The sequence below is a fragment of the Choristoneura fumiferana genome, chromosome 21, assembly GCF_025370935.1.
Source record: "Choristoneura fumiferana chromosome 21, NRCan_CFum_1, whole genome shotgun sequence".
Classification (NCBI taxonomy): Eukaryota; Metazoa; Arthropoda; class Insecta; order Lepidoptera; family Tortricidae; genus Choristoneura; species Choristoneura fumiferana.
In genome coordinates, this window is record NC_133492.1 from 1,817,388 (window position 1) to 1,839,626 (window position 22,239).

General features: G+C 41.3%; 1 protein-coding gene and 2 long non-coding RNA genes across 4 annotated transcripts in view; 1 reads left to right on the forward strand and 2 right to left on the reverse strand.

Moving 5' to 3' along the window:
* LOC141439903 (ras-specific guanine nucleotide-releasing factor 1-like) overlaps positions 1–22,239 on the forward strand; it is an 88,688-nt gene that overhangs the window by 21,545 nt on the left and 44,904 nt on the right. The window lies entirely within an intron of this gene.
* Positions 793–6,966, reverse strand: LOC141439786 (uncharacterized). Its single transcript, XR_012452639.1, has 2 exons — positions 1,474–6,966; positions 793–1,072 (listed from the first exon to the last, which is right to left on the reverse strand). It is a non-coding gene; the product is annotated as an uncharacterized lncRNA (long non-coding RNA).
* Positions 7,439–8,447, reverse strand: LOC141439784 (uncharacterized). The gene is made up of 2 exons (XR_012452638.1): positions 8,120–8,447; positions 7,439–7,718 (listed from the first exon to the last, which is right to left on the reverse strand). It is a non-coding gene; the product is annotated as an uncharacterized lncRNA (long non-coding RNA).

Genomic DNA, 22,239 nt, shown 5'->3' on the forward strand with positions numbered 1-22,239 from the left:
AAAACATCGTGAGGAAACCTGCACGAACCTGCGAAGCAATTCAATGGTGTGTGTGAAGTTCCCAATCCGCACTGGGCCCGCGTGAGAACTACTGCCCAAGCTCTCTTATTCTGAGGGGAGGCCTGTGCCCTGCATGGGACGTATATAGGCTGGGATGATGATGACTGATTAAAATCATCTAAATCGGTCCAGCGGTTTAGACGTCAAGAAGTAACAAACGAACAAACAGACTTACCCCCAGTCACACCATCCATTGATTAAATTGATCTGACGGATAAATCTGATGCCGTCTCAGTTTGCTTTGTTCGAATAGACGGAGACGGCATCGCATTTATCCGTCAAATAAAACTAATCAATGGGTGGTGAAACAGCCCCTAGAACTTTGGCATTTATAATATTAGTGAATAGTGTGATTTTTGGTAAAAGGAAATCGCGCTTTGATTGTTCCTCTCATCATCATCATCATCAGCCCGAAGACGTCCACTGCTGGACAAAGGCCTCCCCCTTAGAACGCCACAATGAACGACAACTCGCCACTTGCATCCACCGGTTTCCCGCTACTCTCACGATGTCATCAGTCCACCTGGTAGGAGGCCTGCCAACGCTTCGTCTTCCGGTTCGTGGTCGCCACTCGAGGACTTTTCTCCCCCAACGGTTATCTGTTCTTCGAGCGATGTGGCCTGCCCATTGCCACTTCAATTCCTCTCATACTCGTACCTAATGCTTTATGCGGAGAACTATGTCGCAGTTTTAGCGGGTCTGCCTCTACGGGAGAAAAAGTAAAAGCAGAACTGCGCAATAAAGGAATTTATTAGGCCTGAGGCCAATTCAGCGGTAGACAAAAGTGGTGGTAGTTCGAACCGAGTACACAAAACAGCGTTAACCCAATTCCTATTTCTCTGTCTAGCAAGCACTGTCCTGCACTGAAGCCGAGATGGTAGTAGCGCGTTGTTCCGCAGGGTCGGGTAAGGCACCCGATGACGGTCCGACGCTGGCTGACGCGCGAGGCAGGCGAAGACGATGATGATGATGATGATGGTGACGAGGGTGCGGTCAACCCGTACCTTGGACCCTGGAACGCGCCATCAATAAAGCGTTACACACGATCCAGTGAATCGGTGAACGACCGCGGCAACAGCGACATGAAAAGTACTTATGTAGCCGTGCTGCCGTGGTTGTTCACAATCAGAAGCGGAGTTTACATTTAAAGCGGAATGAAAATGAGATGAAAGGTGATGAAAGGATTTATATATTTTTTTTATACAAATGCGAGGGTGGAACGGAAATGACTTGCAATAGTTACAATTATCATTCGCCTATTTCTAATAAGCGTTAGGACAAGCGTGATGGCAACGACTTAATGAAAATGGCTGGGATGATAATTAATTGCGAAACTACAATTTCCCAAGCATTATAATTACTTATAATGAACTTCTACGTTTAGCTACTAAAGGACAATAATGCACCACTTACCCGAGTTGGGGCTAAATAAACACACACGAATATTTACAAATTTCGAATCGAAATTATAATAGTTCGAAGAACGCGTAGAGACGACACTAACTCGCGGTTACGTGCAATAGGTAGGCCGTATTAGAGACCGGAGCAAAGGTGCCGTGCGATCGCCTCGATGAAGTTCCTCAGTCTGGCGCGGCGCGCGGCGGCTAAATTATTTGCCGGCGCCGGAGCAGTTCCTATCACTCATTCGTTCCCGAATGAACGTGAGCGTTAGGGCGTGTTTACAAAATATTAGCATGATAGCAGCGCATTGATAAATTGACAGTTGTAGCCAGAACGTAACGATTAGTGTTATAGGGTGTGTAAGTGTGTTTTGTGTTTTAATCTGTGTTGTTGAGTATGTGACAGATGTGTTTAGGTTAGGTTATGTAAATAAAGTAAAAATTATGTACGTATTACGTTACATTACCCCCCTCGCTACAGAAAGGGTTTTATCCTGAAAGAAAACCCGTAAGCTAAAACTAAATATGTTATTAACATCGCACTTTCATTCAATCATCTCACAGTCAACCTTAAATTCATCCTCACTTTTTCATCATCATTTAAAATTGCAACAACAACATAGCGAGAAGTTGACGCTTCCTTCCATAAGCAAGGCATATGTGATACATCGCACAGATGACTAGGTGTTAATAACAAGCTGGTGAGGAAATAGCGATGGAGTAGGTATTGTAAACTGTATCTGTGAAAATTTGGGGAGAAAAAAAAAGAAAAGCTAATTTATGTTTTTGACAAGCTTAATATCTTTAATATGCCAGACTCCTAGATTTTTCCCGGTCATGTCCTCCAAAACATAGACTAAAGGAGACCGTTTTTCAATTATCCGGCATTTGACAAACTTTGGCGCTAACTTTTTTGAAAAATGTTTATCCTTATCACTAAGGACAAAAGTGCGCTTAAGGACAAGATCACCCACATCAAATTCTGCTGGCTTCCTGCGTAAATTATAGTGTGCAGTGTTCTTCACATGTGCTTTCCACAACGAAGCCTGCACATCATTGAACACAGAAGCCAGGCAACCAAGGTTTTCGGCATACCAATCGCGTGGGAGGAACAGAACTTCGTCTCCTAGGTCCGAATCTGTATAGTGAGATCCGCATAAGACAAGCTCTCTGCCGTACACAAGGAAAGAAGGTGTGTAACCGGTCGCTTCGTTTACTGAGTTGTTGATAGCGAATTGCACTTTGGGGACGAAAGTGTCCCAGGTCCTATGGTCGTTCCCGACGAACGTAGAGAGGCAGGAAACCAGGGTTTTGTTGAATCTCTCAACGCTGTTAACCTGCGGTGTATACCTAGGTGTGAAGTAGACATTTGGTATTTGGTACCTGCGAAAGAGGGAATTGGTAGCAGAATTCGCAAAGTGACTAGCATTGTCCAGGAAGATAGTCTGTGGTACTCCATGTATCAAAAATATCGAGTCTTCTAAGATTTTCACGACTGCTTCTGACGTTGCTCGACGTACAGGAAAGATGTGGCAAAATTTAGAGAAGCAACAAGTTATTACGAGCATGTAGCTGTTCTGTTTTCGAGTAACAGGAAGAGGGCCAACAAAATCAATTGAGATCATCTGAAATGGTCTGGAGCACTGCTTCGGACGACCCATTTGACCCAATGTAAAGTGATTTTGCGCCTTGTATGACTGACAGACGGAACAAGAGCCCACGAACTTAACGACATCTTGGTGCATACCAGGCCAGTAGTATAATAGAGATAATCGTTTATAGGTTTTAAAAATGCCAAGATGTCCTGCCGTTGGTACCGAATGATTTTCTGTAATAATTTGTTCTCGAAAATTACTAGGGACAACCTCTTTCCATGAAAATTCCGAATTAAGCGGGGATTTATCTTTACTATGACGAAATAATGAGTTGTTTTTGATTATAAAATTAGGAAAGTTGCTTGGTGTATTAAAACAACCATTATAAATATTTTTATACCAGACATCGTCTGTGTTTAAAATAGAATTGGCTAGACTGACGGACGAAACGGGAACAGCACGCGAAAGAGCATCAGGGATAACGTTGTCCACACCACGGCGATGTTTAATCTCGAAATTAAATGACGACAGACGGACGCCCCAGCGTGCCAGCCTACCCGTGGGATTGTTTAGGGACAGGAACCATTTTAACGCAGAATGGTCAGTGTACACTGTAAAAGTCTGCCCATTTTCCAAATAACAGCGCCAGTGCTCGAGAGCAGTCAGCACAGCCAGGGTCTCTCGCTCTGTAATACTGTAGTTTTTCTCGGCACTGGTTAGGGATCGACTCATGTAGGCGATAGGGTGCTCCTTACCATCGAGAGTCTGCGTTAACATGGCTCCTACCCCATAGTTGCTTGCATCAGTGTGAACTTCAAATGGCATGGAATACACCGGGCAAGAGAGGACTGGTGCAGACACCAAACATTCTTTGAGCGCGTTAAAAGCTGCGTCAGCCTCCGGTGTCCACTTAAAGGGAGGGGACTTCTTGCCACTTGAAGTTAGTTTGTTAAGGGGACCAGCGATGGTACTGAAATTTGGCACAAAACGTCGATACCAGGTAGCTGTACCGAGGAACCGTTTTAATTCCTTACGAGTGGAAGGCGTGGGGAAGTTAACAATAGCCTCCACTTTTTCAGGGTCCGTTCGCAAACCGCGGGCATCAACAACGTATCCCAGATACTTGAGCTGGCTTCGAAAAAACTTGCACTTCTCAAAATTTACCGTGAGGTTAGCCTGTCTAAGTTTGTCCAAAACACACAAGAGACGTGAGACATGTTCCTCAAACGTTGAGCTGATGATAATAATGTCATCCAAGTAAGCGAACGTCTTGAAGTCCATGTCCCCAAAGAGCAAATCTACCAAACGCTGTTGTGTAGCAGGTGCGTTAGTCAAACCGAAAGCGGTGGTCTTAAAACGTAACGTGCCTCTACCCGGTACGTAGAAAGCCGTCTTATCGCGGTCCTCTGGAGCAATGGGGATTTGCCAGAACGCTTTGGATAAGTCGACGCTTGATAGGTACTTGGCGTCTCGAAGGTTATCCAATATTTCAGCCACATATGGCAAATTGTATGCATCGCGTTTAGTAACTGCGTTCAACTTTCTACTGTCGAGACAAAACCTTGGTTGCCCGTTCTTCTTGTTAACGATTAGAACCGGGGAAGACCACGCACTCTCGCAATGCTCCACTACGTCGAGAGACAACATCTCGTCTACCTGATCCATCAATATTCGCTGTTTCTCAGGTGACATTCTGTAATAACGTTGCCTAATAGGCTGGGCATCGCCAGTATCAATATGGTGTGTAATTAAATTAGTTTTGCCCAGGCCTTTTTCTTCCATCGAAATTGATTTAAATTGCTGTATAACATTGTCTGCAATGGGTTTTTGTGAGACGAGGAGATTGTCATAAGAGTGAATGAAAGTATCATTAGTGTTCACTTTTACCTCAGCTAATGAATTATTAGACATTGTGATACTACCTAAAAACTTTGGACATATTTGAAACGCGCGCCAAAAGTCAATGCCTAGGATAATTGATGTCTCCACCTCTGGTACAACGTAAACTTTCAAAATATGAAACTGACCTTCGAAAGAGACTGGCATATTAATGTGCCCTATACTTTTTAATGACTGACCACCAGCGGCTACCATGTTAATGTGGTTATCGTGGTGTATTATGCAGTCTGGTAAAAGTTTATGACTATTGTTACCTATAATAGATACTGCTGCACCTGAATCTAGCAAACCACAGGCATTGATATTGTTAATTTTTATATTAACGTAAGGTCTGGGATCGGTAACAGGTTTAGATTGCAGAATTGTAGAAATTTTGTAAGTTGCGGTGAATGTTTTAATGAAGGCAAGCCAAGTTTCCCAATCATGCTTATCAAAATTACTACAATTCTGCTGAACTAGTTTTTTGTTTTTTTGTTGCAAACAGGGCAATCTGGATATTTTACGTCTTTCATGCCGCACTTAAAGCATAAAACCTTCCGTTCCGCTTGACATTGCCTTATGTGATGTGAGTTAGTGCGACATCTAGGACAATACGGTTGATTGCTGTTCAGGCCGACCGCATGTACGTAACTTTGTTGTTGTTTATTGTTATTATATTGACTGTTTTTATATTGATGATTTTGTTTATAGTAAGTTTCGTTATTAGAATAGTTTTGTTTATAGTAATTTCTGTTATTTGTGTAGTTTTGTTTATTAAAATTAGTGGCGTTATTGTGTGTCTTATTTAAACCTTTATTATTGTCCTTAGTATAAGCAAATTCTGGAGCAAGTGTCTCAGTTGTGACCTTAGGTGGTTCTTGAAATTGTGAAAGACGAGCTTGAATAGCCTCATAATTGCGACATAATGAGCGTAGAGTGTCGATAGACTCAATTTGAGGAGCTGATGCTAAAGTGCTGGCATAACAGGGCCTAATATTGTGAAGGAGGATTTCGAGCTGCTCCTCCATCAGAATTGGCTTAGCCAAACGCGAGAACATTCCATCCATGATAGCAAGGTAGATGGTAATGTTTTCTCGTTCGCCCTGAGTACGGGACCGAATTTCAGCCTTGAGCCGGTAGTCATAGTCCGTCTGGTCGAAATCCTCCCTCAATCTGGCAGCTAACTCTGTCCAACATCCCACGCTGTCCTTCACAGACCGATACCAATGGAGAGCATCGTCTTGAAAAATCTCCGTTGCGTAATTTAAGATTTTATGTGAGGGTACGTTTCTAGCCACTATGAATTCATCAACACGCTGTATAAAGGAGCGTACACAGCTCTTGCCGTTAAATTTCAACTTCGCTAAATCAGCCGATGACCGATCACACGTAACCGAAATCATGTTTTGCACGTCTGGCATAACGGACCGCGACTCCCCAGAGAAACTCCCATCCACACTAGGGGTAGTAGTGGGTGTTTTTGCCTGAAGAGCTACCAATTTCTGTGAGTACACCTTGTATGTTTTGGTCACATCGTCGTATTCCTTCTTTATGTCGTCACTGCGCGTTATTCTCGCAATGCGATTGTGCAAATGGTGGAGCATATTCTGTGTTCTCATCAAGGTTGGTACATTTGGTGATTGTGGATCAATGGCTTCTAAATTTAACTTGACTTTTGAGAGAACATCAAAACAGCCCCTGAGGTCCTGATTTACCTCAAGCGGGGACTCCAATATGTGTTCGGATGGGAGTTCTGGCGCAAGTTTTACTATCTGTTTACGTAGTTCTTCAACAGAGGACGCAGCAGTGACTCCACGAATCCGAACCTCATATTCGAGTTCCGACTTTTGCAGAGATAAGTATTTAATGGGCAACATGATTGTGCACAAAAGAAATAAAAAGAAAAGCAAAACAAAAAAAACAACTGGATAAGCAGTGACAACTACAGGTGCAATTACCCTACTAATAAAAAAAACCCGAGCTCCGTTCTGTTACAAAACAAATTTACTAATTGAACGTCTGGTTTTTTTTTGTTATTAGTAAAAATAAAAAAAACAAGTTAGTTGCAAAATAAAAATGAAAAGGTAATGCTACTAATGTGTACCTCAAAGCACAAAAAAAAACTGCACAAAATAATAATTGTGTTAAATTCGATACAAGATTTTGTAATTTAGTTAAAAGAAACACAAAATAATCTTAAAAGTGTATCGATAAAAGAATACTTTTACAATGTGGGTAGGTCAAAATTTCACGATTTCATTTAAAATTTAGAGTAACAACAAGGTTTAATTAACGGTAATGGGTACACTTTAGTAACCGGAAAAAACCAAAAAAAGCGTGAAAAAAAAAAACGTTTCACAAAAAGAAGCCACAAACACACACTAACTACAACTAAAAAGAAAAATCGGAATCGGAACTATTTTGTGTACAATAACCACGTTATGAGGCGCCAGTGTCGCAGTTTTAGCGGGTCTGCCTCTACGGGAGAAAAAGTAAAAGCAGAACTGCGCAATAAAGGAATTTATTAGGCCTGAGGCCAATTCAGCGGTAGACAAAAGTGGTGGTAGTTCGAACCGAGTACACAAAACAGCGTTAACCCAATTCCTATTTCTCTGTCTAGCAAGCACTGTCCTGCACTGAAGCCGAGATGGTAGTAGCGCGTTGTTCCGCAGGGTCGGGTAAGGCACCCGATGACGGTCCGACGCTGGCTGACGCGCGAGGCAGGCGAAGACGATGATGATGATGATGATGGTGACGAGGGTGCGGTCAACCCGTACCTTGGACCCTGGAACGCGCCATCAATAAAGCGTTACACACGATCCAGTGAATCGGTGAACGACCGCGGCAACAGCGACATGAAAAGTACTTATGTAGCCGTGCTGCCGTGGTTGTTCACAATCAGAAGCGGAGTTTACATTTAAAGCGGAATGAAAATGAGATGAAAGGTGATGAAAGGATTTATATATTTTTTTTATACAAATGCGAGGGTGGAACGGAAATGACTTGCAATAGTTACAATTATCATTCGCCTATTTCTAATAAGCGTTAGGACAAGCGTGATGGCAACGACTTAATGAAAATGGCTGGGATGATAATTAATTGCGAAACTACAATTTCCCAAGCATTATAATTACTTATAATGAACTTCTACGTTTAGCTACTAAAGGACAATAATGCACCACTTACCCGAGTTGGGGCTAAATAAACACACACGAATATTTACAAATTTCGAATCGAAATTATAATAGTTCGAAGAACGCGTAGAGACGACACTAACTCGCGGTTACGTGCAATAGGTAGGCCGTATTAGAGACCGGAGCAAAGGTGCCGTGCGATCGCCTCGATGAAGTTCCTCAGTCTGGCGCGGCGCGCGGCGGCTAAATTATTTGCCGGCGCCGGAGCAGTTCCTATCACTCATTCGTTCCCGAATGAACGTGAGCGTTAGGGCGTGTTTACAAAATATTAGCATGATAGCAGCGCATTGATAAATTGACAGTTGTAGCCAGAACGTAACGATTAGTGTTATAGGTGTGTAAGTGTGTTTTGTGTTTTAATCTGTGTTGTTGAGTATGTGACAGATGTGTTTAGGTTAGGTTATGTAAATAAAGTAAAAATTATGTACGTATTACGTTACAACTATGAGCTACGAAGCTAAGTGCTGCTACAGCCTACGCCGTAGCTCGTAGCAACCTAATTGAATTGCAATGCTAAGGTACTTGTCCCACCGCCGACGATGAGCGAGAAGCGAGCAGAGCGAGTAACTAGAAACGAGTGGGCGAGCAGTGAAAAGCGAGTGTTCGAGCACGACGGGCGATTACTCGCTCCACTCGCTCGAGCCGGGCGGCCGCCAAGCTAACAGCGCTGAGCTAGTATCGCTGAGCTAGTTTTATAGCTCAGCGAGTTTTATAGCTTTGTCGCTGCGACAAAAGATGTAATAGCGAGTTCTCGCCGGCAGTGTGAACCGCCAGCGATCAACTATTAATATATGTGTCTCTTTTACTCACACAGGATCTTATATCTTTTGTTCGTTTCTTGAGCGAGAAAATAGTCGATAGCCAATCGTTTCCTCGCCGGCGGTGAGACAACTGCCTAAGTTGAAATTGCAATTTTGCTGATTAAATTGACCCATTTTAACATTTTTGGGTAACATGGAACAGTAATCTATGTTATGGCTTTTTGTATCATAAATATACAATGAGAACTTTAATTAGTTAATTTATTTATTTAGGAGAACAACAGCGTTACACACAATTCATCTTAATTCTAATTTGGAACTGATACGCAAAACCAATAAAAGTTACTCCCTATATTATACAATTCTTAGCCTGGGCTGAAGGAGCCTGAATGAGCAAATTAACTTGTTATTTTTTATTTATTTATTATTTTTTATTGTGTGTGAAACTTAATAATGTACAAACTTAATCTTAAAAAGCAAAAAAAATAGTTCACGCGTGTGTGTGTGTGTGTGTGTGTGTGTGTGTGTGTGTGTGTGTAAAAGTCAAGGACAAGGACAAGTGACTTTAAACAGATTATCGCTTTAATTCCGATGATTCTACTAATATTACAAATAAGAAAGTTTGTAAAGATGTTTGTTAGACTATCAGTGCGTGAAAGCTGCAATTTGGCACGGATATATTATGTAGCAACCATGCCGACAAAATGGTAGATGTAGGTACAGTACAAATTTTGAAAAAATATTTTTTTTTGTACATACCTATTCCATACACGTAAAGTGGAGGTAATTTTTTTTCATGAAAATTATTAGTATTTTTAGGAGTGTTCGCGCACTAAAACCTTTTTAGGCCATACACAGTGCAGGGGTGCTCTCTGGCACATGACTTGTCAGTCTGGCTCAAGTCTTGTCGTTGACATAAGTTTTTTCATCCGCTCACGTGTTATATTCGCTATAAACCGCATCGCCAAAATAAGAAGATTTCCTTCGACTCCGCATCACAAGACCCCCGCATCACATCATCGGCCGGAGCCCTAACCAGGTGAGTGCTTCTACACTGTTGGAAATTCCATTTGGCATAGCGCGCTCTCGGTCTTCCGCCACCCATAAAAATTGGCTATTTACACGCCATACCATAATTCTTGGTCCTATCGAACAACCGGATTGCTTCCCGAAACGAAATTATTCACCCGTTTCGCCTGTGACATAGCGTAATTTTTGGCTCTCACAATAGGCATAATTTTCAACCGCCATTTCTGTCATAATTTCTTCTGACATCTCATATAATTTTTGAAACTAAAATTTTATATTTTCGCGTTACATAATCATGGCGAAATCACCTTTAGAATCAAAATTATCCATATTGAAAACCAAAGAGGAACGAATTTTACGCCGTTTCTCACATTTTGTTGGATCTGTCGAAAAATGTCTCTACGTTCGATTCCCGCAGTAACGAGAATTTCATGGCAGAATCCGAGACGATCGATGATTTTCGAGTAAATTTCGAAAAAATATTAGACGAAATAAATGTTATTTCAATGTCCCTTGATCCTAAACATGAGCCAGATTATGAGACTCTGGATACATTTGAGGACTTATACGCCCGCATTAAGCGCACTCGTGCTAATATTTCTAAAATAACCGCCCCGCAAACGAGTTCGCCTTCTGCACCCGCGCCGCAAGTTAAAGGTCCAAATATTAAACTCCCGCCTATCGACCTTCCCTCCTTTGATGGTAGGACTGAAAACTGGCCCATATTCTATGAGTCCTTTAAATCAAATATTCATAACAATGACCAGCTTACTGACTCGCAACGCGTACAGTACCTCATGGGCAAATTGACCCATAGCGCTTTAAATATAACCGCAGGTTTGGTACCCACAGGAGAGACTTATTCCATTATTTGGGATAGTCTAGTAAATAAATACCAGGATAAACGCGCCTTGGGTACATACTACCTCAATAACATCTTGGACATTAAACCAAGTTCGAATTCGCCCAGCAGTCTTAACAGTTTCATTGAAAGATATTCCGCGACTGTGGCCGCTCTAAAACAATTGGACATCCCTGATCTCTCAGATTTCTTTTTCCTGCAGTGTGCTTTGCGAAAAACTGACCAACAGACTTAACAAAGTTTCGAAATGTCTGTTCGTGACGTAGCTATTCCCTCGTACGGGCAATATGTCACATTTATGCAGAGTCAAGTCAAAATTCTAGAACGGTCAGGCAATAATCCTTCAATGAATACTCCGCGAACCGCTTATAAACCCGCTGCCAATACACCGGCTCAACCCGCGCGTACTACTTACAAAGCGTTTGTAGCTAGCAACGATGTTCCTTCTTCCCGCTCAGCAAATAACAAAACCTGTGTATTGTGCAATAATAATGATCACGTACAGTTATATAATTGTTCCAAATTCAAAAATATGGTTTCACCACAAGCTAGATTCGACTTTATTAAAGACAACCGTGGCTGTGTAAACTGTTTAAGCATGTCACATACTCTACTCAATTGCAGCTCACGTAGCACTTGTAAGTTTTGTCAAAAACGTCATCATACGTTGTTACATTTTGACAATAATAACAATAGTTCTCAACCGCAAAAGCTTAGGTATGTTAAATCAACGCAGTTTTTTACGAACGCTTCATCTTCGTCTGCCGCGCATGCGCCGACCGCCTCGTCTGGTGCAGCGTGCCCACGCGCGCAGCCTGCCGTGCCGCTCCCGCGCGAGCCAGTAGCTGATGCTGCGAGCATAGGACGCGACCCCGCGCCGCCCGCAGCCGCTTGCTCCTGTACTCATCCGCCGCCTGACAGTAATCAAATCACGTCGCCGTCACATAACGTACCGACTACACTGCCGGTATATAACCCCGCAAACGCTTCAGTTTCTCTGAAAGTAGAGTCAAAACCGAATTCGACTATACTTCTGTCAACCGCTCAAGTTTACGCTAAACAAAACAATAGCGATAATAAAATGATTATTAGATGCCTCATTGATAGTGGATCTCAAAATAATTTAATAACGCTCGATTGCTGTAAGTCACTAAATTTACCCATTATACCGCTAACTAATTCCTATATAAAGGGTGTTGGTTTAACTTCAAGACCAATTCACGGATATGTTTACTTTAATATTGAATCCCGCATATATCCAAATAATAAATACTACATACACGCTTTAGTGGTAGATTGTATAACCGACCAATTGCCCTCGCATTTTATTGAATATAATGAACATGACATGGCTTACCTTAATAATATACCGCTCGCAGACCTCACATGGAACATTCCAGGCTGCATTGATGTAGTGCTCGGTGTCCAGTTATTCCCGTATATTTATTTGGGGAATAGGGTAGATTCCGGCACTTGTGCTCCTCCCGCTTTTTTAACCGCCTTCGGTTATGTTCTAATGGGTGACTATCCTTGTAAGTCTGACCCTAGTAACGCTAATTCTTTCACCGCTCACGTGCTCAATGACCTCGAGTCGAGCCTAAATCAATTTTGGGAATTAGAAGAAATCCCATTCAAACGTCATTTAAGTCCAGAAGAGACTAAATGTGAAAATTTATACACAACGTCTGTGTCCCGCAATGAGGAAGGTAGATACACTGTGGCCTTACCTTTCTGTAAAGATTCTTCAGAACTGGGGAATTCTCGTTCTGTTGCTCACCGTCGTCTGCTTTACTTGGAGAAGAAGTTCAAGCAAATGCCTACTCTTCGCGATTCCTATAATAAAGTCATCTCAGAATATATGCATAATGGTTATCTAACCGAAATACCCGAGTCTGAACTTACTGATGATGGTTACTATATCCCTCATCATGCTGTCATCCGCCCGGAAAAAGTAACGTCTCCTGTTAGGGTCGTTCTCGATGCCAGTGCTAAGACTCATTCAGGTATGTCACTTAATGACATATTGCACACTGGTCCTAATCTACAGGCTGATTTATTTTTGCTTTTACTGAACTTTCGTTTATTTCCAGTAGCTATGACGTCTGATATTAAACAAATGTATATGCAAATTTGTTTGCCTCCGCATGACTTCAAATTTGTCAAAATAATATTTCGCTTTTCTGAAAGCGAACCAATCCGCAGCTTCCAATTTACCCGCGTCCCTTTCGGACTTAAGTCGAGCCCTTTTATGGCTATGCGTACTGTCAAACAGTTATGCTCAGACGAAAGTCACCGCTTTCCTGATGCTGCAAGAGTGGCAAGCTCTCAGCTTTACATGGATGATCTAGTCCATTCATGTATTAATGATGAAACCGCATACGTTTATCGCAAGAATTAATCGCGCTATTCAAGTCTGGCGCATTTGACTTAGTCAAATGGTCAAGTAATTCGTCTGCACTCTTAGATAGTCTTCCCGACTCACACCGTGCTTCTGTCAATTTTAACGACAAGCAAAATATTGCAAAGGTGTTAGGGTTGTCATGGAAACCCACAAGTGACACTTTCTTTATAACTACGTCTCCGCCTGCTGGTGGGAAGTGCACCAAGCGAATAATTCTATCCACTGTAGCTCGCTTGTTTGATGTTCTTGGCTTAGTAGCTCCCGTTGTATTATACGCCAAATTATTAATTAAAGAACTTTGGCTTTGCAAGATCGACTGGGATGACACACCCTCTGAGCATATAATCAAATGCTACTCTATGCTAGTGCAAGAATTTCCGATGCTGTCAACATTAAAAATTCCGCGTCACATTGGCGTTTCTGCTGACTGTACGGTCAACATTGTCGGATTTTCAGATGCCAGTCTCAATGGCTATGGATGTGTCATTTACTTGCATGTTACAGACCCAGCCGGTTATGTCACTGTGAGGCTACTCTGCTCAAAGTCAAAAGTGTCTCCCGCAAAAATAACTACACTTGCTCGTTTAGAGCTATGTGCCGCTCTCTTAATGTCCAAATTGATCAAAACTGTTCAGGACACATACTTTACTCGTATTCCGATTGCAGGGATATATGCTTTCACAGACTCAACAATTGCTCTTTCATGGATTAAATCATCTCCTCATAGATGGTCCATTTTTGTTAGCAATCGTGTTGCTCAATGTCAAGAAAATGTTGCATCACAAAACTTCTATCACGTTGCCGGAGTTGACAACCCTAGTGATTGTTTGTCTCGCGGTATGCTACATCACAATTAATATCTCATGATTTGTGGTGGAACGGACCTTCTTGGTTACGAAGCCCGCCTACTGCATGGCCTATTCAAAAATTCTGTCCCACAGAATTCGATAAGTTGCCTGAATGCAAATCTAATACTTTAACCGCAATCGTTCAAGCTGAACCGCCCTTACTGTATACGCTAGCTCAACGTTTTTCGTCGTGGAATAAACTGCTCCGCACGGTTGTATATGTGTTGCGCTTCGCAAGAAAATTAAATCCAATTGAAATACTTAAGAATCTCGATATTGCTGAAACCGCTTTATTAGTCGCTATACAGAGTGTTTATTTTAGCGAAGATATCGCTCGCATAAAAAACAATGTTTTACCGTCGCGAAAACTTTTGAAGCTATCAGTTTTCTTAGACGAGAACAACGTTTTACGAATTGGAGGTCGCCTTTCAAATGCAGATCTGCCATTCGAGACTAAATATCCCGCGCTCCTTCCAAAACATGACCACATGGTTAATTTAATTATAGATCATTACCATACTATGAATTGTCATGTAGGTGCCGGACTTTTGATGTCCATCATTCGCCAGCGTTTCTGGATATTAGATGGCCGAACTGTCATTAGAGCTAGGGTGCATAATTGTAATCAATGTTTCCGCGTCAAGCCCGTGCATCCAACGCCAAAAATGGCTGATTTGCCTTCTTATCGCCTGCAAGAAGCAAAAGCTTTCATGCATACCGGCGTGGACTATGCTGGTCCTCTCCGCATAACTCTTTGTCGTCGTCGTGGACAGCACGCTCAAAAGGCATATATTTGCTTATTTGTCTGTCTCGTTACAAAAGCAGTTCACATAGAGCTAGCTTCTGATTTAACTTCAGATGCCTTTTTAGCCGCTTTCAAGCGCTTTATTTCTAGACGTGGCCCCGTCTCTTGTCTTTATTCGGACCATGGGACTAATTTTGTTGGTGCTAAAGCTCAATTGGACGAAATGTATAATATGCTATCAAGTCCAGAGTTTAAGTCTAGATTTGATTTTGAATGTTTTAATCACCGCATTGAATGGAAAATGATTCCGCCGCGTTCTCCTCATTTTGGTGGCATGTGGGAATCAAATATTAAGAGTTTTAAGACTCATTTGTATCGTGTCATTGGCTCACAGCTTCTGACGTACGAAGAACTGCTCACTTTACTTATACAAATTGAGTGCATACTCAATTCGCGGCCGCTTTGTGCCATATCTTCTGATCCGCATCCAGAAATATTAACACCCGCGCATTTTCTAATGTCCACACCGCTCCAGTTTTTACCCGCTACTGACTTGTCTAATGAGTGCCGAAATCTTCACAACAGGAAGAAGTTGCTCGACAGCATTGTCCAATCATATTGGAAAAAATGGCGCACTGAATACCTGCACACGTTGCAAGTCAGAAATAAATGGTATACCCAAGACCATCCCATCAAAGTAGGGACGGTTGTGTTAATGGGTGATGACAATGTTCCCCCGCTTCACTGGCCCTTGGGTGTTGTGACAGATGTCTATCCAGGGTCTGATAACGTGGTTCGTGTAGCCATGATAAGAACTGCTAAAGGATCATTTAAGCGTCCTGTCGTAAAATTGTATCCTCTACCTTCACAGTAGATTAGAACATTTCATTTTCCTACTTCACCGCACCGCACCGCATCATACCTCACCGCACCTCATACTCATTGAAATTCTCCGCATTTCAAGGCCGGGAGCATGTTCGCGCACTAAAACCTTTTTAGGCCATACACAGTGCAGGGGTGCTCTCTGGCACATGACTTGTCAGTCTGGCTCAAGTCTTGTCGTTGACATAAGTTTTTTCATCCGCTCACGTGTTATATTCGCTATAAACCGCATCGCCAAAATAAGAAGATTTCCTTCGACTCCGCATCACAAGACCCCCCGCATCACATCATCGGCCGGAGCCCTAACCAGGTGAGTGCTTCTACACTGTTGGAAATTCCATTTGGCATAGCGCGCTCTCGGTCTTCCGCCACCCATAAAAATTGGCTATTTACACGCCATACCAAGGAGTAAATAGCAGCCTAACCAAAAAATAACAAATATACTTGAAAGAGTCCGTACAAAATTCAATTTCTTAGAAAACTTAATTTTTTCGTAACGGCTACGGAACTCTATCTTTTTACTCAAACTTAAAGTTTATTTATTACACACACATCAAACATACATATAAATACATAGGTAGGTAAGTATGGTTAAGGTACAGGATTGTACAAAATAAGTTAACAAACACAATCGACAAACATTACATAACATAACATAAAGACTTTTGTGAAAACATTAAAGACTCTATCTTGGGCATACGCTCTTGCGCGTGCGCTACATACGCTCTTGGCCGTTTTTTATAAAATAATTGTTCTCAGAAGACGTTGCAGGAAACTGTTACACAACTGATACTGAAATATGCGTGTATATACCGGGTGTGGCCTGTAATTCAAACTGAACAACATTAGTTGAGCGAATTTTAAAATTAATAGTCTTTGAATTTTCCTTTTTTCATACGCCATCCTAAAACACAACTGACGTCGCCTCACGCTACAAACATCAGCATTTTGCTTTACATTGCTTCTTCAAATAAAGTTAAAAGTGTAATAAAAGTTAATAAAACTAATTATTTTGAAAAGTCGCTGAACTAATGTTGTTCAGTTTGAGGAGTATGATCTATGTTTTAATTATTTGCTCATATTACAGGCCACTCCCGGTATATAGGTTTGGTCCTCACGCCTCCCAAATCACTGTATAAATGCTCTTTGTCAATCTTATTACTAAATATAAATAAATAAATATCATGGGACACTTGACACGCCAATTGACCTAGTTCCAAACTAAGCAAAGCTTGTACTATGGCTGCTAGGCAACGAATAAACATACTTATATAGATAAATACATATTGCACATCCAAGAACCGAGAACAAACATTCGTATTATTCATACAAATATCTGCCCCGGCCGGGAATCGAACCAGAGACCTCAAGCTTCGTAGTCAGGTTCTCTAACCACTTTGCCATCCGGTCGTCACGTCATAACCGTTTCATATGTTTACAAAATTCAGAATACTGGAACTTATTTCATTCCAACACAAAATCACACGCTTGGTTTAGGAAGACTGACTCCCAAATAGGGAATCCCGAGATCTTTGAAGTAGAATTTCCGCTTTTATGCTTTCCCGAAGATTACCTGAAAATGCGTAGTTCTATTGGGGCTTTGAGAGGAATGTACACAACACAAGGAAAGTCCGGAATGTCTGTAATTCCTTCGTTAGCTATTAATGATAGAAGCTATGGGGCAGAATATTAAATAGGTAGGTAGTAATTTTTAGAGTCCCGCGTGCAATCGATACAAAATGCTATTATGAAGAGGTCAAATTTGTGAGTTTGTGAGGTTATATCTCTGGATCTACAGAACCGATTTAAATGAAATTCTGTATACAGATGGATTGAGTCCCGGGGAAGGAGATTTGATAGTTTCTATACCGGAAAATTGTATAGTTCCCGCGATAAACGAAGTCTACGCGGGCGGAGTCGCGGGAAACAGCTAGTTTTTTGTTAGTTTTTTTTATTCGACTGGATGGCAAACGAGCAAGTAAGTCTCCTGATGGTAAGAGATCACCACCGCCCATAAGCATCTGCAACACCAGGGGTATTGCAGACGCGTTGCCAACCTAGGGCCTAAGATGGGACAAGTGCCAGTAATTTCACCGGCTGTCTTACTCTCCACGCCGAAACACAATAGTGCAAGCACTGCTGCTTCACGGCAGGATTAGCGAGCAAGATGGTGGAAGCAATAAGGGCGGACCTTGTAAACCTGCACATATCTGCGAAGTTCTTCAATGGTGTGTGTGAAGTTGCCAATCCGAACTTGTTTCGCCTCAAGACCTCACATTCTAAGAGGCCTGTGACCAGAAGTGGGACGTATATAGACAGAGATGATGATGACACAAAACTGAGTAGGTACATTAAGCACACGTTTAGTACGAAAGGGTTCCGCGTTGGCTTATGTTTCCGTCTCGCTCTGCACTGGGTCAGGGTTGCGACCTTAATCCCGCGTCTCCATGGCAGTCCTGCCATCGATTGAGGCCCGGATTATAGGCAATGATTGAAATTCAATGTCCTTGCTTCTGCTTCTTAAATTTACTATGTGCACCACAACTCAATGAACACGATTCAAGACTATAGGTGAAAAACTAAAGTACAATCCGTGAGTTCTAGAAAAACGTTGTGTTTTCATTGATTTATATAGAGCCGTTAAAACCACCACTTACTTATTTAGTTTATTTTTCGAAAATTGATTTCTATGGGGAGTCAACTTAAATAGGGTATTTCTGTAAATAGCCAATAACGGGAAATCGTTTATAACTATAAGATGTATTAAGGTATTTTTTTAAAGCACCTGAAAGTTTCAAGAAACTTGTTGGTTGTAAATATTTGAATGAGGTTTAAGAGCGAGTTATAGAAGCAACAAGGATTTCAGAAAGTATTAAACGAAGCAGACTAAAAAAAATTATTTGACATACCCAAGTAAAGTAGACACAGTATAACAGCTCTATATACCTCCAAACAAAAGTAGTGTGTTAAAGGCGGGGTATTCTCTATTTAATTTAACGATGGAGGAATTCGAAAATGCTGATTTTGTGTTATTTGTACCATGACAAAAAGTCATATTGTATTAAAATTATTACAGTAAGGTTTGTTTTGTACAGGGGGAGTTCGAAACGCGTCAGTGTAGTGTGGTGGTGGTGATAGATGGGTTTGTGTGATTTGTGTGTATTCTTACAGTGTGGAGGTGGAGGAACTGCATGAACATGCATATTTTACATAAGCTTTAGCTATCGTAAGATCGCGGGTGAGCAAGGAAATTCTTTTAGTTCATTTAAAACAGAAATACTCAAAAGAGCGAAAATAAATACAACATTATTTACATACTTCGTAATTTGCGTACTTCAGACATTAGTCATAATCGTAAATAAGTTCTTAATGCCTAACCTTCATTTTAGTGTTCAGCTGGGCGATGTATACAGAGGCTCACCTTGGGCCCACAGCGCATGCGTCGCAGATGCAGCGGCCAAGGCTAGCTAATCCTTTTCACATTGCACTTGTAACAGAAGCTGATAACTAGAGACCTTAAAATCTAGTGATGATGCTTATTTTCATTTGGAATATTTCTGAGCAGGATAGTTAAGAGTCGTTGCCAGGAAGGAATGCCGACGTACTCTTAGCACTCAAATTAAAATACCTACTGCCCACTTATACCTACCTTAGTGGATGTGGGAAGGTAGAAATATTTTAATTAAAGGCACAATTTTAATATTGAACATTTGGAACAGTATCTCATTGTTTGAAATAGAAATATTTATTTTGCATTATCTGTTGCCCGCGGCTTCGCCCCCGTTGTATTTTATCTGTATTTTCTTCGATAAAAACCTTCTCCTGACAGTAATGAAAACAACAAAAAAAGAATTAGCGAAATCGATCCAGCAGTTCCCGAGTTTTGCGATTTTACGATTCATTTCTATTTAAATATCGACGAATGCGTTGCTCTAATCGATCTGCCGTATTATTTCTCAGGAACATCGTGATATGCCTGGCCAACATTTAGGCATATCATGAAATGGCGGCGTTTCATGATCTGCCTAGGAATTTCGTGATCTGACGGATTTTACGATCGGCCGCCGACATATACATTGCTGGCAATTATAATTTTGTTAGAAAGTTGACAAAGACTGAATTTTAATTTATTAATTAAATTAATGTCATGGTTAAGTTACACAAATATACGTTACTTTAACCTCCCTTAAAAAAGCCTGGATGCCGGTAACACACGTAGGTACCTATACGCAAGCAAACGCTTGGCACGCCGGGCATTCCTCAGTACGCATAATAAGAGCGCGAATGTGACACGCCATTTTCTTTTATGCTTCCATTTTTCTTTAGTACCTACTTATTAATTACACACACCAGCACACGCCGGGTTTATCTTGAGTTCCGTCAGTTCGAGTCAAAAAGCATTCGTTTTCTTTTATGCTTCCATTTTTCTTTGGGTTTATCTTGAGTTCTGTTAATTTCAAGAGATGACTTAGTTCGAGTCAAAAATATCTTTATTTAATACTTAACAAATAACAAATAAGGGCCTTTTCGCACTACGTCCGGGGTACGTTCTTACAGTGTGGAGGTGGAAGAACTGCATGAACACGCAAATCTTGCATAAGCTTAGCTATCGTAAAGTCGCAGGTGAGGAAAGAAATTCTTTTAGTTCATTGATATGGACCTCCGCAAAGTAACGCCTGATTCCATAAATTATTTAAAACATAAAGTTTAAAAACAATAATGGACGAAATATTCACCTATTTCTGCGTTTCCGCCAGAGATGTGCGAGGTTACGCTGCGAGAAATGTGCTTGTAATTAACTGGAGAGAAACGCTCCGCTGAGCTGCTCAACTAGAGCTACGTTGAGCGAGGATAGCTAAATGAAGCGTTTCTATTGGTTCATAATAAACACATTCCTCGCAACGCATCCCTCGCACATTTCTGGTGTAAAAGCAATCTAATAGTCATTTGATTTTGATGTAGGTAACATTTAATGGGTAAAGTCTTGGGTGAAATAATATTCTACAAGGTGGGCCCTGTAACAGGAGCAAAAAATGAAACCACAGCTTCCACTCTCAATCTTGAGCTAATTTAAAATATAACTTTTGAAAATAACTTGTATTATGATTTTTATTATAGTTTAAAGTTTAAATGGACAAGCAATGTATTGCGAAATCCGGCATTTTGTTACGTGACAGGCGATGTAATTTAGGCTATTGGACGCCGTACACTGAAAATACCATTTAATATGTTTGGAATAAATATGATGATAAAATTGATTTTTTTTTTTAAAGTTGCAGAACTAAAGTTGTTCCGTTTGAGTAGCAGAACATGTGATTTAATTTTTTGCTTCTGTTACAGGGCCCACCTGGTATTTAGTTTATCATTTTTCTACGGGAAGAGTTGGGTCTGTTCTGTACTACTTATTCTAAAATCGGACACAACACGGATTGCTATTGGTACTAGGAATATATTATGAAATAATAAACAAAACCAGCCACGAGCGTGAATTTTGTACTTTAAAAAACTTATTTCATTTCGCAAACAGAGCCAGTTGTGTGTTTTCGATACAGTTATCGAAAAATCGTCTACACAAACCCCCAATGATACAAGAAATAAAAAACTAGATATATCTGTGCAAAATTAGAGCTTTCTAGCACTGACGTCTCTGAGCAAAGCCGCGGACGTAGAGACAGACAGACAGACATGACGAAACTATAAGGGCTCCGTTTTTGCCATTTTGGCTACGAACCCTAAAAATAAATAACAGAATGCTTCTTCCCCACATCACATTTGATACAAGGTGAAGTTAAAAAGCATGCGTCTCCTTACATAAAGTGGTTTTTTTGGAGTTTTTTTTTAATTTTTTATTTCAACTTCGTATTTTTTACTTTTACGGGTATCCCGTGAAACCATATCGGAATACAAACTGAGACATGGATGTACAGAAAAACCAGAAAAGGAGACCAGCACTGGGAATCGAACCCAGGTCATCAGCAATCCGTGCTGCGTGCTAACCCCTACACCAGAGGAATCTAACAACTTGAACAACAATTCACCAGAAATAGTACAAATTGTGAATTGTGATGTGGTTCAATCGTAAATTTATCTGGGAGCCTTAATCACGAATAGCGGTGGATGCGTCGACGAGGTGAAGAGACGCATGGTGATTGCTAGGTCTGCAATGGACAGGTTGAGGAAAATATGGAGGAGCCGCTACATTTATAGGTCAACAAAAATCCGACTTGTTCGAGCGCTTGTGTTCCCCATATTTCTCTACGCCGCAGAAACGTGGACGCTGCGTGAGGTGGAGCGAAGGAAGATAGACGCTCTAGAAATGTGGTGCTGGAGGAGAATGCTGGGAGTTTCATGGACTGAATTCCGTACCAATGAGTCCATACTCCAAGAACTCGGCATTAAACAGCGTCTATCGTCCATAGTGCAGTCTCGCATCCTTACTTTTTTCGGACACATATGTCGTAAAGGAGACGCAGCTATGGAGCGACTTGTGATCCAGGGGAAAGTCGAAGGCACTAGGCCACGAGGTAGATCGCCTATGAGATGGACAGACCAGGTCAAAGCAGCAATAGAAGGACCACTACACG